The sequence below is a fragment of the Pelobates fuscus genome, chromosome 6 (genome assembly GCF_036172605.1).
Source record: "Pelobates fuscus isolate aPelFus1 chromosome 6, aPelFus1.pri, whole genome shotgun sequence".
Taxonomy (NCBI): Eukaryota; Metazoa; Chordata; class Amphibia; order Anura; family Pelobatidae; genus Pelobates; species Pelobates fuscus.
The window spans coordinates 259,278,570-259,296,134 of NC_086322.1; positions in this window are offsets into that span (position 1 = coordinate 259,278,570).

The following is a 17,565-nucleotide window of genomic DNA, read 5'->3' on the forward strand; positions in this document are numbered from 1 at the left end:
AATAAGTTTTCCCAGTTTTTTGGGGAAAAATTAGGGGCCTCGGCTTATATTCGGGTCGGCTTATACTCGAGTATATACGGTATGCTGATTATTAATATGTGTTTTTTTTAATTAATATTGGATGTATAGTTTTAAAGTTATAAAAATGTATAAAAATGTATGTTTAAACTATATGTTATAATTGGGTTACCTCTCAGGCTAAGGGGAGGGAATCTGTGTGAGGTAACCATTGTGTGATTGGGTAATGTTTAATTGGATGTGGGCGTCTCCCTTGCAGGGGAGAATTGCATAAAAGCAGAGTGTGTGTAATTAAAAGAGAGTTCTTCTTGACCCTCAATATGTAGCCTTTACTCGTTATTGGAGGGAGCTGCTATATCACACTGGGGATTGCTATGCTCTGCATACTCCCTTGAGCTTTAATCACTTAGTTCTTGTTCCTGATACCCTCTTCTGGAGGAGAGGTCTTTCCCACACGGTCCTGAATGCTGGAGGTTCATTCAGGGTGGAAGGAAGACGGTGAGGCTCCAGTTAAGCTAAGGCGGTTGTGGAGTCTGCGGTGGTTCTGGTGCCGTCTGCAGTGCTGGGAGTCTTCAGGAAGTGCTAGGAGCATCCGTCAACGGAAGGTGGTCTATTACAGGATTCATATATTAGTTTGCTATGTGAGGTACGAATGTTCTATGGGTGTATAGAGCGTTGCGTCCTTTTTAAAATGTTACATTCGCATGGTTTCGTTGAGGCATTTGTTCATTTAAAAAAATGAATGCCCTGCGAGGGTCACAAGCTCCAACTTTTAGGATGAATGCGCAATGGCAGTATAGAGCGTTCGTGCCTTTCTTCAATTAAATGCCAGTTTGTAAACTGAAGCCACATATGAGCTTGCACGAACACAATTTTATTAAACTTATTAGGTCCTAGTGGTTACTTTGGCTCGTGTCCCTCTAGTGGTTGTAAATCATCACTACAAGAATGTCTCTTTGTATGTAATGCTTATAACAGGCGTTCAAGCATTTTAAAAGTGGTTTTATTCATGCTCTCTCTTATTGTCGAATTATGATCTTCAATTTATTTATACGTCATATGGATTTAAGAAAGATATCCTGGAAGGCAAAGACGTCAACCTAGTCTCACTTTTGACTGCTTCCCAGGATATAGTTGAGAATCGTACCTATGCCTATGGTGATATATCTGTTGTGCTGAAGGCCAGGGATCCGAGATTAAATAGGAAACTCTATTCTATACTATCCTATGCCAGTTTATCCTCACAGGTCAGAGGAGCTGGACCTCTACATGCACAAGCTGGTGGACTTCAATACGGTGAAGGTGTTCGACTTGTGATTGAAGGGACTGAAACCCCTGGGCTAGAGTCAACACCATTTAACAGTAGAAGAAAGGGGAATTAAAGAGAAACCCAAAGAATCCTTAGGTGGGGATTGTACCAGCCATACGCTGTACATCGAGCAGTGGGCCTGCTCAATACACTATGAGTACATTTTATATTTTAGATTCTTCTACTACAGTAAGATACAGTGAGCACTATATATTTTATTCTCTCTACCTCCGGTTGGAATCACTCCGCCGCTGGACTACTGGATTACGGGTTATACTCCATATATCCTTGGAGTGGGGATTATTCCACTTCATGCACTTCATATCAGAGATGGATTTTAGCTCTGGAAATTGTGAGTAGGACCTTATCATATTTTTAAATATCCAAGTACATCTACTTAATGCACCATTGGATTTTCGTCTCTCTGCTTTTTTCTTTTTCATATGCCCTACTGAAATTACAAACCTGCACCCATGACGAATCACTGCTCTACAATAATTTCACCTACCACTGTGGACTATTTTACATTGGACTAGTGATAAGCCATTTTTTATCTCTCTATTTTTACTTATACACAATATTTACATTAAAGGCGCACCCTTGTTTTTTGCTCTGTTTTTACTTATCTATAGGGGACTAGAGGGAACCCCTTTTTCTGTAGGTGTGCTGCCTGTACCATATACATATTCTCACGTCTTGTGTGGCATTTTAGCGCTGATCCTACCCTGACTTTTTTTCTTCATAAATACGGTGGTATAGCATTTTATGACTAACATAGGTCTTTTTTCAGTGAACATGTCGGCATCGGCAGCTCTTACCGAGTTTTAACGTTAGAACAGACTGGAGCCAACTGGATACAGAGCTTTTCTGTAGACACTTTGCTGGACTAAGAACTCCAGCTTCTGCAATATGCACATCTACAACGCGCACAGCCAATCTATATCCAATCACACCAGAGGTCTCTCCCAACCCGGCCACCTCTTGCACTAAAGCAAGTGATAAACCGGCCAAAGATAAATTAGGACGTCCAATTGTGTACTTGGGGAAATCACAAATATATAATAATTTCAATTAAGGTGCCTGTGGATGCAAAAACAATGTGCTCAAATAAAATGTGTTCTAAGAGGTACTTGACCTCTGTAAATGTTGCTAAGCTTGCCAGCTTACCATCCACCACCCTTCTAAACACTTGGTGAAGTTCTTAGTTGCAGGTTTTCTCAGGGTTTCAATTCAGGTATTATTCATAGGCCAATCGGAACAGAATGCAACAACTTGCAAACTGCTCTCGCAAGTCCAGAGGCGGTAGATATGCTATGTGTAGAATATTGCATATTCTATGTTTCTATTGATTATTTATGGATGTTTAGATTGACATAAGTAACCGATGGTATCAATAAGTCACAAGGTTTTCTTGTCTGAGAACTCTGTAATGTGGATTGGGGGTCTTGTCCTTATATGGTTAGAGTTTTACTCTGACGTCAGTATTGGCACATCAATATAGTAACTGAACAAAGGGACACAAGGTCTTTCTCTCTCTCTCTCTCTCTCTCTCTCTCTCTCTCTCGGCTCTTGTACAGCTATGTAACAATGTAACTATCCCTTCAGGAGTCCAGCAATTACCATCTGCTGTTGAACAACCTGTAACATCCTTTGTTGTTTTATTATGTATCAGTAACTGTAAGAATAAACCTGAAGAAAGCGTAAGTCAGATTGCGTATTAGTACTTTTCATTAATATAGACATATATTAATGTGGCGGGCCTTTGACCCAAGACCATATATAAAAAGACGTATATATCAATCAACTGGAAAAAGACACAGAAGAAACAGAAAATTATTACATTGGACAGCCAGCCAGTCTTCTATTCAAGTTTTGTTCCCACTTCCAGGGAGGAGAGAGAAGAGTCAAGTTACAAAGCTGAGTTTTGGAACTGGGAAATCAAACTTGAAGAAAAAAAAAAGAATCTAGACTGTGTCACAGAGACTAAGAATATTTGCACAGAAAAAGAACTGTGTTTGTAAGAAAAATAAACTTTTCAAACTAGAAAGACTGATTTCAAGATTACAAGATTATTACAAGATTATTTTCTACAACTGAGAAAAGCACAAGATACAACGTGAATTCTGCGAGCACGCACGTGGCAGAGATTGGCAAGTTTCCTGATCCAAGTCCAGAACTACGCAGCTGTATTAATGAAGCAACTAAATAGAGAGAAATAACTGATCTGGTAAAGCGTGACAGATCCATGTGACAATAAATTAGGAAAACATTCCTTTAGACAACTGGACATCTGCTGTTGGAAAGAGACTTTTAACCCCTTAAGTCCGGAGGACGTAATATTACGTCCTGCAGGAACCGGCTCTAAACGCCGGCGGGCGTAATATTACGTCCTCGCCATAATGGCCGCCCACGTGGCCGGCGCTAATCGCCCGCTGCAGATTGCAGTCGGGGGGGATGCCTGGCCCCCCAGGCAACCCCCCCTGTGGCCGGTGACCGCGATCTGCAGTCTCTGATCGCAGTGACAGGCTGTCACTGCGACCAGTATTAAGCATGTGTCAGCCGATTTCAAATCGGCTGACACATGCGGCCGGCAGCGTTCCCCTTCTGCAGATCGCGGTCGGGGGACTTACCTGGCCCCCCACGCAGTCCCCCTGGGGTCAGTGACCGCGATCTGCGAAGTCTGAGATCGCAGTGACAGGCTGTCACTGCGATCTCAGAGCTCTCTGATCGCAGTGACAGCCTGTCACTGCGATCAGTGTTACATGTGTCAGCCTATTGGCTGACACATGTAACTGGCACAGTGATCCCCCTGCAGATTGGAAGGGGGGAGTGCTTGTACCACCCAGGCACTCCCCCCTGTGGTCAATTACCCAATCTGCAGGAGGTGATCACAGTGACAGGCAGTCACTGTGATCACTGATCCTGTGTCAGCCAGTGATGTGAAATCACTGGCTGACACTGTCATTGCCCCCCTGTCCTAAAATAAAATAAAATAAAATATTAGTTAAAAAAATTACAGTTACAAATAAGATATACTTAGATCATATATATTATATATATATGATCTAAGTATATATATATATATATATACACATACACACACACACACACACATTTACACATACACAACGTGTATTTAAATATTAAATATTAATATATATATAAATATATATATTAATATCAAATTACACGTAGACTGATACTGATCAAATATATATATAATTATATATAAAAAAAATATGTAAATACGTAAAAAAATAAAATTACAAAAATATTTAAAAATAAATAATTAATAGATGTGTTATTTCGTTCTAACTGTATTGTGATATTAATATATATATTTATATCAAAATACACGTAGAACAAAATAATATACATATCATAATATATATATATCTATATACATAAATATATACGTATATATCACTATATATATACCTATATATAAATAAAAATATTAAAAAAAATTATATATATATATACGTATATATACACATATGTATATATATATATACATATATTAATTCTACACATATATTTATGTAATAATTTTACATAATTAGGTATCCTAATTAATTACAATTAGCAGGACCTGCCTGACAACCCATGCCGAAAGTATAGGGAATTTAATTTGCTAGCACTATATTTAACCCTATAACTTTCCAAGACACCATAAAACCTGTACATGGGGGGTACTGTTTTACTCGGGAGACTTTGCTGAACACAGATATTAGTGTTTCAAAACAGTAAAATGTATTACAACGATGATATCGCCAGTAAAAGTGACGTTTTCTGCATTTTTCACGCACAAACAGCACTTACACGGACGATATTATTGCTGCAATACTTTTTACTGTTTTGAAATACAAATATTTGTGTTGAGCGAAGTCTCCCGAGTACAACAGTACCCCACATGTACAGGTTTTATGGTGTTTTCAAAAGTTACAGCGTCAAATATAAGGCTTGTGTTTCATTTTTTCACATTAAAATTCGCCAGATTGCTTACGTTGCCTTTGTGACCCTATGGTAGCCCAAGAATGAAAATTACCCCTATGATGGCATACCATTTGCAATAGTAGACAACCCAAGGTATTGCAAATGGGGTTTGTCCAGACTTTTTTAGTAGCCACTTAGTCACAAACACTGGCCAAAATTGGCGTTTTTTGCATTTTTCACACACAAACAAATACTAACGCTAACTTTGGCCAGTGTTTGTGACCAAATGGCTACTAAAAAAGACTGGACATACCCCATTTGCAATACCTTGGGTTGTCTACTATTGCAAATGGTATGCCATTATGGGTGTAAATTTAATTCCTGGGCTACTATACAGTCTCAAAGGCAACGTAACCAATCTGGCGAATTTCAATTTCAAATGTAACGTGCTATATTTGACCCTGTAACTTCCCAAAACACCATAAAACCTGTACATAGGGGGTACTGTTTTACACGTGAGACATCGCTGAATACAAATATGTGTATTGTATTGCAGTAAAAGCAAACAGTATTTTGACATCCACAGTTAAAATGTCACATAGAACAAAAAAAAAATTAAGAAATTCTTTTTTTCTCCCATTTTTTATATTAAATTATGTTCAATACCTAAATATTTGATGTTAAATGAAAGCCCTGTTTCCCCTGAATAAAATGATATATAATAAGGGGGGGTGCATTTAATATGAAAGAGGTGAATTACGGTTGGACAGACATATAGCGTAAATGCCAGGTTTTGTTTACGTTTTGTTCTGTTCACAACTTGTACATTTGGCTGCGGTGTTAAGGGGTTAATCTGATCTGCAAACTGTGATGGAAGATTCTACAGAGTTAATTTGATGCAGAAGATTAACAGACTAAAAAGAAATAAAAGATTGACACTAACATACATATCAATTTCTAAATATTAACGAAAAAGAAAACAGACAATGAAAAGTTATTTATCAGTTCTGAGTATATTGAAACCAAGAGAGAGAACTCATAAATGTGTGAATGTGTAACGTATGGAGTAAAATTATGAAATAATAGTATTATGAAGAGAACTATCATATTATGACCTATACATAGGATGAGAAGTATCAGAGGTAGATAAAATATGAAGTTGATAAAATAAGGATCATGTATACTTAATACCATAAAGATTGAGTTCAGTAATATTTCACAGATTCACAAGAATGAGTAATTTGTTTATATCGAGGTGAAGTAAAACAAACAATGGCAACTAAAGGAAGAAAACTAAAGAAGGATAATTTATATTGATTAATATTAAGTATTTATATACATTAATAATACCTTGTATATAAGAGTTCAGAGATCCAAGAGGAACTGAATTGAAGTTTAGTTAAGATTTTATTTTATTTTATTTTAGTTTAGTCAGTTGTAGTGTGCTAAGGAATATGGATTGGTCAGAACAAATGTTTAGGTAACATTAGGACAATCCTACTTTTATGTTAAGATGTATTACATTAATAAGTCATTACAAATAAGGTAAATAAGTAAAGATAAATGCTAATTAGCTAATGCTAATGAAGAGAGTGATAATAATGAATTTAAATTATTCTTTCCAAGTTTTTTTAAAGTAAACCATGTTTCTGCTGAATGAAAAGTTTGTTACTACAAGGTGGAATTTTAGTGAAAATTATAATGATGTAATCAGAAACAAATCTATGATAGAAAGATTTCTGGGTGGAGAATTTCTAGAACAATAAGTATTGTCAACACCATGAACATTATTTGAAGAATTATTAGAGAACGTCATGGTTGATAATTGTAATGGATCGACGGGCACCCCGACTGGGTACCCCCATTGAAGGATGCTCCTAGCGCTTCCTGAGGGCTCCAAGCACTCCAGCTGACACCATAACCACCGTAGACTCCTTCAGAGAGCAGGACAGGAACAAGCTCTTACAAGAGCTTAGTAGTGATATAGCAAGAGAGTATGACTACCATAGCAATCCCTTGTAGCAGATTCCCCCAATAAGAGACGGCACTCCAAATTGAGGGTGAAGTAGAACTGAGAACTTTTAATCAAACACTCTGCTTTTATGCCCATTCTACGACCATAGTACCGCCCACAGGGTTTTGAAGTACAACCAATCAATACTTACAATACACTCAGACACTCCCACACAAAATCCTCCCCTCTGCCTATGATACAATTACCTTACACAATGGGTTAACCCCTTAACGACCGCTGACGGTTCAGGACCGTCAGCGGTAAAACGTGCGTTTGGACCGCTGACGGTCCTGAACCGTCATAACGGTTTTGGGCTACTTACCTGATCGCCGTCGGTCCCACGGCGGCGATCAGTGCTCCACCCGGTCCAGGGGGGTTGCCTGTCTGCCCAGGCAGTCCCCCTTCGGCAGATCAGGACCCCACGGCCATGTCATCACTCGATCACATGACCGCAATAGGTGTCCATGTGTCTGCCTGCAGGGGGACTGTCTGTGCTGACAGGCAGTCTCCCTGCAAGTGAAAAATCCAAAATAAAGTGTAAAAAAAAAATCTGTGTAAAAAAAAAAAAATAATATGTGTATATATATGCTATATATACATGTATTATATCTATATATACCTATATATAATATATGTATATATATCATATATATATGTCACACTAAGTGTATTTTTATATTTATATATACGTATATAATTATAAAAATACACTTATATTTAAATTACACACGAATATATACAATATATATAATAACTATATATATGGTATATATATATTATTATAAAATACAAATAATATGTTAATAAAAATAAATAACAAAAAATAAAAATAATTTTTAATAATTAAAAAAAAATTATATATATATATTCAGTTTTATTCTAACAGTATTTTGATATTGATATATATATATATTTATATCAAAATATACTTAGAATGTAATGATATATATATCTATGTATAAATAAATAAATAAAAATAATACGAAATATACATATGTCCACATACATAATTACATAAATAATTTCATAAATATACACGTAGACGTCAAATATATAAATATGTATATATATTAAAATTCTACGTGCATATTTATGTAATATTTTTACCTAATTAAGTAATTTTAATGATTGCAATTTGAGGGACCTGCCTGCCAACCCAGGCCAAAAGTCCAGATAATTTAATTTGCTAGCACTGTGTTTAACCCTGTAACTTTCTATGACACCCTAAATCCTGTTCATGGGGGTACTGTTTTACTCGGGAGACTTCGCTGAACACAAATATTAGTGTTTCAAAACAGTAAAACATATCACAGCGATGATATTGTCAGTGAAAGTGAAGTTTTTTGCATTTTTCACACACAAACAGCTCTTTCACTGAGGATATTATTGCTGTGATATATTTTACTGTTCTGATACACTAATATTTGTGTTCAGCGAAGTCTCCTGAGTATAACAGTACCCCACATGTAGAGGTTTTATAGTGTTTGTGAAAGTTACAGGGTCAAATATAAGGCTTGATTTTACTTTTTTTTTTTTTATTGAAATTTGTCAGATTGGTTAGGTTGCCTTTGAGAGCGTATGGTAGCCAAGGAATGAGAATTAGCCCCATGATGGCATACCATTTGCGAAAGAAGACAACCCAAGGTATTGCAAATGGGGTATGTTCAGCTTTTTTTAGTAGCCACTTAGTCACAAACACCGGCCAAAGTTAGCGTTTTTTGCATTTTTAACACACAAACAAATATAAATGCTAACTTTGGCCAGTGTTTGTGACTAGGTGGCTACTAAAAAAAACTGGACATACCCCATTTTGAATACCCTGGGTTGTCTACTTTAAAAAATATGTACATGTTAGGTGTGTTTCGGGGATTTATGACAGATAACGGTGTAACAATGTCACTATTGATACATTTAAAATATATATATATTGAAACAGCAATTTCCTACTTGTATTTATAGGCCTATAACTTGCAAAAAAAGCAATAAAGCATGTAAACACTGGGTGTTTTTAAACTCGGGACAAAATTTTGAATCTATTTAGCAGTTTTTTTCATTAGCTTTTGTAGATAAGTAAAAGATTTTTCAAGTAAAAGTCCAAAAACATGTTTTTTTTTTTATTTTTCACCATATTTTATTATTTTTTTTAAATACAATATATGACATAATATATATACTGGTATGTAAAGAAAGCCCTTCTTGTCGTGAAAAAAACAGTATATAACTTGTATGGGAACCGTAAATGAGAGAGCGGAAAATTACAGCTAAACACAAACACCACAAAAGTGTTAAAACTGCTCTGGTCCTTAACGTACAAACATCGCAAAAACAGGCCGGTCCTGAAGGGGTTAATGTAATTATCATAGGCAGAGAAACACAGTTTTTACACATGTACTATAACTTTAAAAATATACATTCAATCTTCATAAAAATGACAAATTATTATTCAGCACACTTTAATTATAAACATAATCAAAATTCAGCCAATTCCATCCAGGGGTTAAAAAATATAGGTGGAGGTCCCTTTATTTTCATGCCCAAAACAGTTCCATAGATTTGGGCTGTGCGGTCGGTATATTTCACACTGAAAAAATGACTAAGTCCCATTCGAATGTGCGTTTGAATCACCGAACAGGACTTAGTCTCTGTGGCTGAAAAATCAGTGTAGGAGAAGGTAATGATACCGGAGAAACTGACGGAAGCCAAGCACAGAGAGATGGACACAGGTTTCTTCAGGAAGGAAGAGATTCTTTATTGGATCACCGATCGGGACTCAGAGGGACTAACGTCACCAAAATACAACAAGTTCTGAGCCCCGGACAATAGTGCAGGCTCCTTATATAGGCACATAACTCCTCCCATATTAAGCTCCACCCGCACATTCTCTTGACCTATCAACACAAATAAGAATTAACTTCCTGCTTGACCGCATGGCCTGTCCAGCACAATGGAGGAGGGGAATACTACATCCTGTATTCTTGCACATGCTCCGTACACTACTGATCGTATCTTGCCTCGTGCAACCAACTGATCGATACGTCAGCATATGCACGTACACATGCCACGTGGTAATCTCGGCCTACTAAATTTATTTTTACCGAGATTCCACCACATTCCCCCCTTTGATGCCTCTTGATATTTTACAATTACTTGAGGCATCACTTAACCTTAGTTTGCATACACCGCAAGTTACCTTGAACCAGACCAGACTTAACTTATGATGTGAATCTTCAACACTCATCTTCCTGCATTGGTTCTCCCTGATCTAGAGCCTCATATTTATAAATTGCCATTATCTGTGCAGCAGCCTTCCTCTCTGCTATATTTTCTATCAGACTTTGCACAGACCTAACTACTAAGGGTATAAGACACGGCAGGAGTAGACACAACATTAAAATCAGTAGGACTCCACCTACCACTGCCTTAAGCCCTCCAAACCACTCATACCAGCTACCAAACCAACTACTTGGATTATACCCTTTCCATACCTGAGTAGGCACATGTGCTAGTTTAACCATATGGCTAGTAAGCTCAGCTATTGCTTGCCCTTCGTCATCTATTTGAAGACAGCAATTGCTCAGGTTAAACTTCCCACATACACCTCCCTCTACTGCCAAAAGGTAATCCAAGGCTAATCTATTTTGGTATACTGCTGTCCTCATCCTGGTATTATGCTTCGCTAGAAGATTGAGCGCTTGTGATGTCTCGTTAGTAATAATCTCAACCACCGCCTGTAATCTTATAATACGGTTGAGCATATAAATAGGGGTTCTATAACCAAAAGTACCATCTTCTGCCCACGTGGCTGGCCCATAGTAATCTATAATACGCTGGGGAGGCCATTCATTATCTTCCCAGGCGCCTATCTCTATGGGTCCCCTTTTCTTCCTATGATTCACATCATATACTTTAACACCTAAAGTCTCACCTGTTTCAATAGGTAACAAGAAGAAGGATGGTTTTAGCATACCCAACACACATGCCCCTTCCCAGTCCTGTGGCAACTCCGAATAGGCTTTCTTACCACAGATCCAGTACAAATTTGCTGGGGCTCTCCAGGTAGATGTGATGGATAGATCAAACCACACATCCTTTAAATTGGCGTATCTAGCAAACGGGTTAGATGGTTCTGAGACATTTGAAGCCGACCACCAAGTTGTATTCTTTGTATCATCATCATAAGCTTTTTGCCCTAGACAAGTTAATTCTCCTACAGAAGTATTATACATTATTCCTTTCCTTGCTATGCAAACATAACCTATGATGGAGGTCTTTAATCTCCACTCAGATTTACCTCTAACACTCATATGATAATCGGCTTGTGTAGATATTAATTGGTCAACTGCCTCAGAACCGGACATTACCTCCTTTGCTTCCCAAGGCCATTGGTCTCCCATGTTAGTACCTCCACACACATAGCAGTTGGTAACATTAAGACTACCGGCAATACTTTCAGCTAAATCAATGAACAGGTTTTTAGCATTATGGGGGATCTTATTATCTATACTCATCTCTTCATAAAAGGAATGGTATACTTGATGAGTCTGGGAGGATACCGTATCAGTCTCTATCCCTATAAACAATACTGTCCCAGGATCTAAACCCGTCCCATATATTTGAAACCCAAATAAATTACCATACTTGTCTAAAAACTTGTCGGGGTTATTTATAAGTATATGGACTGGATTACATTCCATAGACTTACAATATGGGCTGGTAGGCAACTTAGTCACTATCATGTCCTTGTCTACTGTCTGTCCCCAAGTTGCCCACCCCACACAAGACCAATATGGGCAAAAGTTATAATCTCTATTTGGGCATCTAGGACTCACATATTTATTTTTACTACTGGGACAAATATATTTATCGTTAGACCCATACGTCCTCTCCCATCTAAGATCCCCACATACATTCCACGGCTTTCTACCACTTGATATCGCCTTACATGCATCAAATAGCAGAACACCCGAAGAATATACGGATTCTAATACTGTCTTGTTAATTAGGGTCCCCTGAGGATCTCCATTCCTGAGAGTCAACCAAATTGTACGAGGTTGATACTCTGGACTGAAGCACTTAGGTTCTCCTACTCCTAAATGGCACACACTATATTCTATATTAAGGTATCTACATCTTGATACATCTCCTTTACACTCGTATTGTGAATGCCAAATTAGGGTTTGGGAAATATGGTTACCTGTTCTTGTAGTCTTAATGCATACCTCACAGCTAGGAGTGTCGGTACCTCTACCTTCCTGAATATAAAAATACACATAAATAAACACTATCAAAAACACATCTTTCGTCGTCATCCTCAGTCTTCGTCCGTGCGAAGGCACCTCAGCTTCCAGGATGTAAGGGCTGCAGGGAATGGAGTTCTGCTCGTCTTCACAGGAGTCCCTTCGAGACTTTCCCTGGCTTATACACTATACGTCGGTGAGCGGACAGGCTTTATTATGGCCGTCTAAACACTCACTTCACCAAATCTCTGTAACAATAAAATTTATAATCCACAAAGTTCCTCGTTACTCCGACTGAGTCGTGCGTTTTAACCGGATCTTGCAGGGATTCTGTGGATCTGCTGTAACTTGCCAAGAATCGACTGCTGCTGGTTTAACCCTGGAGTGATGTATCCACGGAGTCACTTCAGCTACTTTTATCGCTGTAGGGGTAGACAAAAGAACAACATAAGGACCTCTCCACTTGGGCCCTAACGGTACATTATTCCACTCTTTAATCCACACTTGATCTCCTGGATGATAACTATGAACTGGGGGATAAATATTCACAGGTAATCTATCTTGTACCCATTTCTGTACCTCCTCCATAGTCTTACCCAACTCTACAACCTGCTGCCGGGTAATTCCTTCTCCCAACTGACTCAAGTCCCCCCTTAAGTTACCAAGTACGGGAGGTGGTCGCCCATACATGATTTCAAAAGGAGAGAGGCCCATCCTTCTGGTAGGGGTACTGCGGATTCGCAATAAAGCTATGGGTAAGAGAACGTTCCACTTAAGTTGGGTTTCCTGACACATTTTAGCCAACTGATTCTTAATAGTTCTATTCATTCTCTCTACCTTACCAGAACTCTGGGGTCTATATGCAGTATGAAGCCTCCACTTTATACCAAGCATATGAGTCAGTTGCTGTAGGCACTGGTGAACAAAAGCTGGACCATTGTCCGATCCTATAGAGCAGGGTAGTCCATATCGGGGTATTATTTCTCGTAACAGGAATCTCACAACTTCTCCTGCTTTCTCTGTACGAGTAGGACATGCTTCTACCCAGCCTGAATAGGTGCACACAATTACCAGCAGGTAACGATGTCCACCCGATTTAGGCATCACTGTAAAGTCAATTTGTAAATCGGACATGGGGAGTCCCCCCATAAACTGGACTCCTGGTGGCTTTACTGGTCCTTGTCTTGCATTATTTTTAGCACACGTTACACATCTTCGTACAATGGCCTGAGTCAAGTTGGACAATCTTGGTATGTAGAAATGTTTTCTGAGAGATTCTTCTGTGCTGTCTCTCCCAGAATGTGTCCCGTTGTGATAATTTTGGACAATTTCTACCGCTAGTGATGCTGGAATGACTATTCTTCCATCTTCTAACTGATACCATTTGTTCTCCAAATACTTTCCAGGTTCAGTCTTTAACCACTCCTCTTCTTGAGCTGTATAAACTGGAGTCCATTGAGACAGTGGAGTTGGTATAAGAGCAGCTATATGCCCCACATACTCCTGTCTTCCCGATTCAGCGGCACGCTTAGCTGTACTGTCTGCCATCCGATTTCCTTTAGTTACATCACCATCTCCTCTCAGATGCGCTCGACAATGTATAATACCGACTTCTTTCGGCTCCCACACTGCTTCCAATAGTTGTAGGATTTCAGCTGCATATTTGATTTCTTTGCCTTCTGAATTCAATAGTCCTCTTTCTTTATACAAAGCTCCGTGGGCATGAGTGGTTAAAAACGCATATTTGGAGTCCGTGTAGATGTTCACTCTTAAACCTTCAGCCAATTGTAACGCTCGTGTCAGTGCCATCAATTCTGCCTTTTGTGCTCATGTTCCTTTTGCTAGTGGCCGAGCTTCTATCACCTTGTCTATTGTTGTTACTGCATATCCTGCATAGCGGATCCCTTCTTTCACATAACTACTGCCGTCGGTATAATATTGAACATCGGGGTTCTGGATGGGAAAATCACGAAGATCTGGTCTACTTGAAAATACTTCATCCATTACTTCCAAACAATCATGTTGACTTTCAGTAGGTTGTGGCAAAAGGGTAGCTGGATTTAAGGTGTTTACAGTCTCTAAATGCACTCTTGGGTTTTCACACAACATTGCTTGATACTTGGTCATACGGCTGTTACTAAACCAATGATTTCCTTTGTAATCCAACAACGTCTGTACTGCATGTGGGACTCGTACATAAAGTTCTTGACCCAGAGTGAGTTTATCGGCTTCAGCTACCAGCAGGGCGGCTGCAGCTACGGCTCTTAGACAAGGTGGAAGTCCGCTGGCCACTGCATCCAGTTGCTTAGACATGTAGGCAACAGGTCTTTGCCATGATCCCAAGTACTGTGTCAATACTCCCACAGCCATTCTTCTTTGCTCATGTACATACAGGTAGAATGGTCGTGTGTGATCAGGTAGACCTAATGCTGGGGCACTCATCAAAGCCTTCTTCACATCTTCAAATGCCGTTTGCTGTTCTTGAGTCCATAAGAAGGGGTCGTGCTCTGTACCTTTGATAGCTGCATACAGAGGTTTTGCCAGTATCGCGTAGCTGGGAATCCATATCCTACAGAAGCCTGCTGCCCCCAAGAATTCTCGCACTTGTCTTCTATTCTTGGGTATCGGTATTTGGCACACAGCTTCTTTTCTCTCTGGCCCCATAATTCTTTGACCTTCAGAGATATGGAATCCCAGATATTTGACAGTTGGCAAACACAACTGAGCCTTCTTTCTAGACACCTTGTATCCTGCCTTCCAGAGAATGTGTAGTAGATCGTGCGTTGCTTGCTGACATATTTCTTTTGTAACTGCTGCTATCAACAAGTCATCTACATACTGTAACAATACACACTCTCCTGGGATGGACTCGAAATCCAGTAGATCTTGACTTAGAGCTGAACCAAATAGGGTAGGTGAATTTTTAAACCCTTGGGGCAGTCTTGTCCAGGTCATTTGGCGTTTTGAGCCCGTTACAGCGTTCTCCCATTGGAAAGCGAAAATACATTGACTTTCTGCGGCAATTCGCAGGCAAAAGAAGGCATCTTTGAGATCTAAGACTGTGAAGTAAGTAGCCCCGCCCGGAATTAAAGCAAGCAGGTTATATGGATTGGGCACGACTGGATGTATACTAACAACCGCATCATTGACTGCTCTCAAGTCCTGCACAGGTCGATACTCATCTGTACCGGGCTTTTGAACAGGCAGCAATGGGGTGTTCCAGGGGGAAGTACAGAATTTTAGGATACCATACCGTATGAACTTATCCAGATAAGATTGGATGTTCTTCTTAGCCTTCTGCTGGATGTGATATTGTCTTAGGCTCACTGGATAAACCCCAAGTTTTAGTTCAATTTTAATAGGTGGAATATTGCGGGCCAGTCCTGGTGGGTTGTTCTCTGCCCAAACTCCTGGTATATTGAATAAAGACTCATCACTCCTAGGGTTTTGGCTAGTCAACGCTGTATAAAGTCGCCACTCTTCTTCCTTTGGTACGGATAAAGTCATAATACCTGAAGGTCCATTAAACTTTAAGGATGTTGTTCCATTCGGTAGGAACGTAATCTGCGCTTGTAATTTAGATAGCATATCACGTCCCAGCAATTGGACTGGACATTCAGGCATATAAAGGAATTGATGTTTTACTACGTGGCCTCCCAATGTACAGAGTCGACTTTTAAGAACCGGTTTTTCAGCACTTCTTCCAGTTGCTCCTATTACAGTAATAGTCCTTCCAGATGGAGGAGCAACTAGATTAGTCACCACTGAATGTTCAGCACCAGTGTCGATCATGAACGCACTCCTTTTTCCCCCTATTGATACATCGACCATAGGCTCCGCTCGACCAAGGGGGATGGAGCCCGGTCGGTATCAATAGTCCTCCATGACCGTGTCAGCCAATCCTACAAAGTCCCTACCTTCTCTATCGCGGGACCTTTGCGCTGCTGGAAAATACCTGTCTTCCCTAACACTTCCTCTGTTCCCATTGCTCCCTCTATTACCATTACTCCCTCCGGGGCCTCCTCTACCTCTCGCTCTGCCTCTAAAGTTTCCATAACCTGTCCTAGGTCTGTCTCTCTCAGACTGTTCTCTTCACGGACACTCATTTCTCCAATGCCCTTCTTCTCTACAATATGCGCACTGATTTCTACTTAGAGGTTCCTCATTCCACTTACTATCGCCTCTATCTGGGCCCCTTCTATCTACGCCTGCGATCGCTACCGCTAGCATATCTGCCTTTCTACGCATCTTGCGCTCTTCCTCTTTCTTACTTTCTGTTTCCCTATTCATATATACTTTATTCGCTACCTCCATTAGTTGGGTGATAGACATACCTGCAAACCCTTCTAACTTTTGTAGCTTACGCTTAATATCTCCGTAAGCTTGGCTGACAAAGGCGGAGTTCACCATTCGGGAATTATCTGCGTCTTCCGGATTAAAGGGGGTATACAAACGGTATGCCTCCAATAATCGGTCATAAAAGACACTGGGCGCTTCATCACTTTTCTGAATCACCTCAACTGTCTTCGACATGTTAATGGCTTTCTTTCCTCCGGCTTTCATGCCAGCAATTATAGCGTCTCTATAGGCTCTGAGTTGAACCATATCAGCACCATTTACATTCCAATCGGGATCGGTGTTAGGATAATGTGTTGCGGCCCATGCTGCTGGATTGGCTTGATTCAAAGCACGGGCTCTATCCTCTAGCGCTTTAATGGCCGCTTGATTAATTCTTGTCCTTTCCTCATTGTTAAACAAAGTCATTAATAACTGCTGGCAATCAGCCCATGTCGGGTTATGTGTCTGAACTATCGAGGTGAACAGATCAGTCATAGCTTGTGGTTTCTCAGTATACGAGGAATTGTGGGTCTTCCAGTTTAAGAGATCGGTTGTCGTGAACGGGACATATACGAAGACTGGGTCAGCATGTGCCATTTGACCTGCGGCATCGATATAGGCTGACCCGGGATTCAGACGAAGAGGCATCTGATAGTGTTTTAATTGTTGGGTACCGGTCAGTTGTCGGGTTTGTATGGGGCTACGTGGAGGGG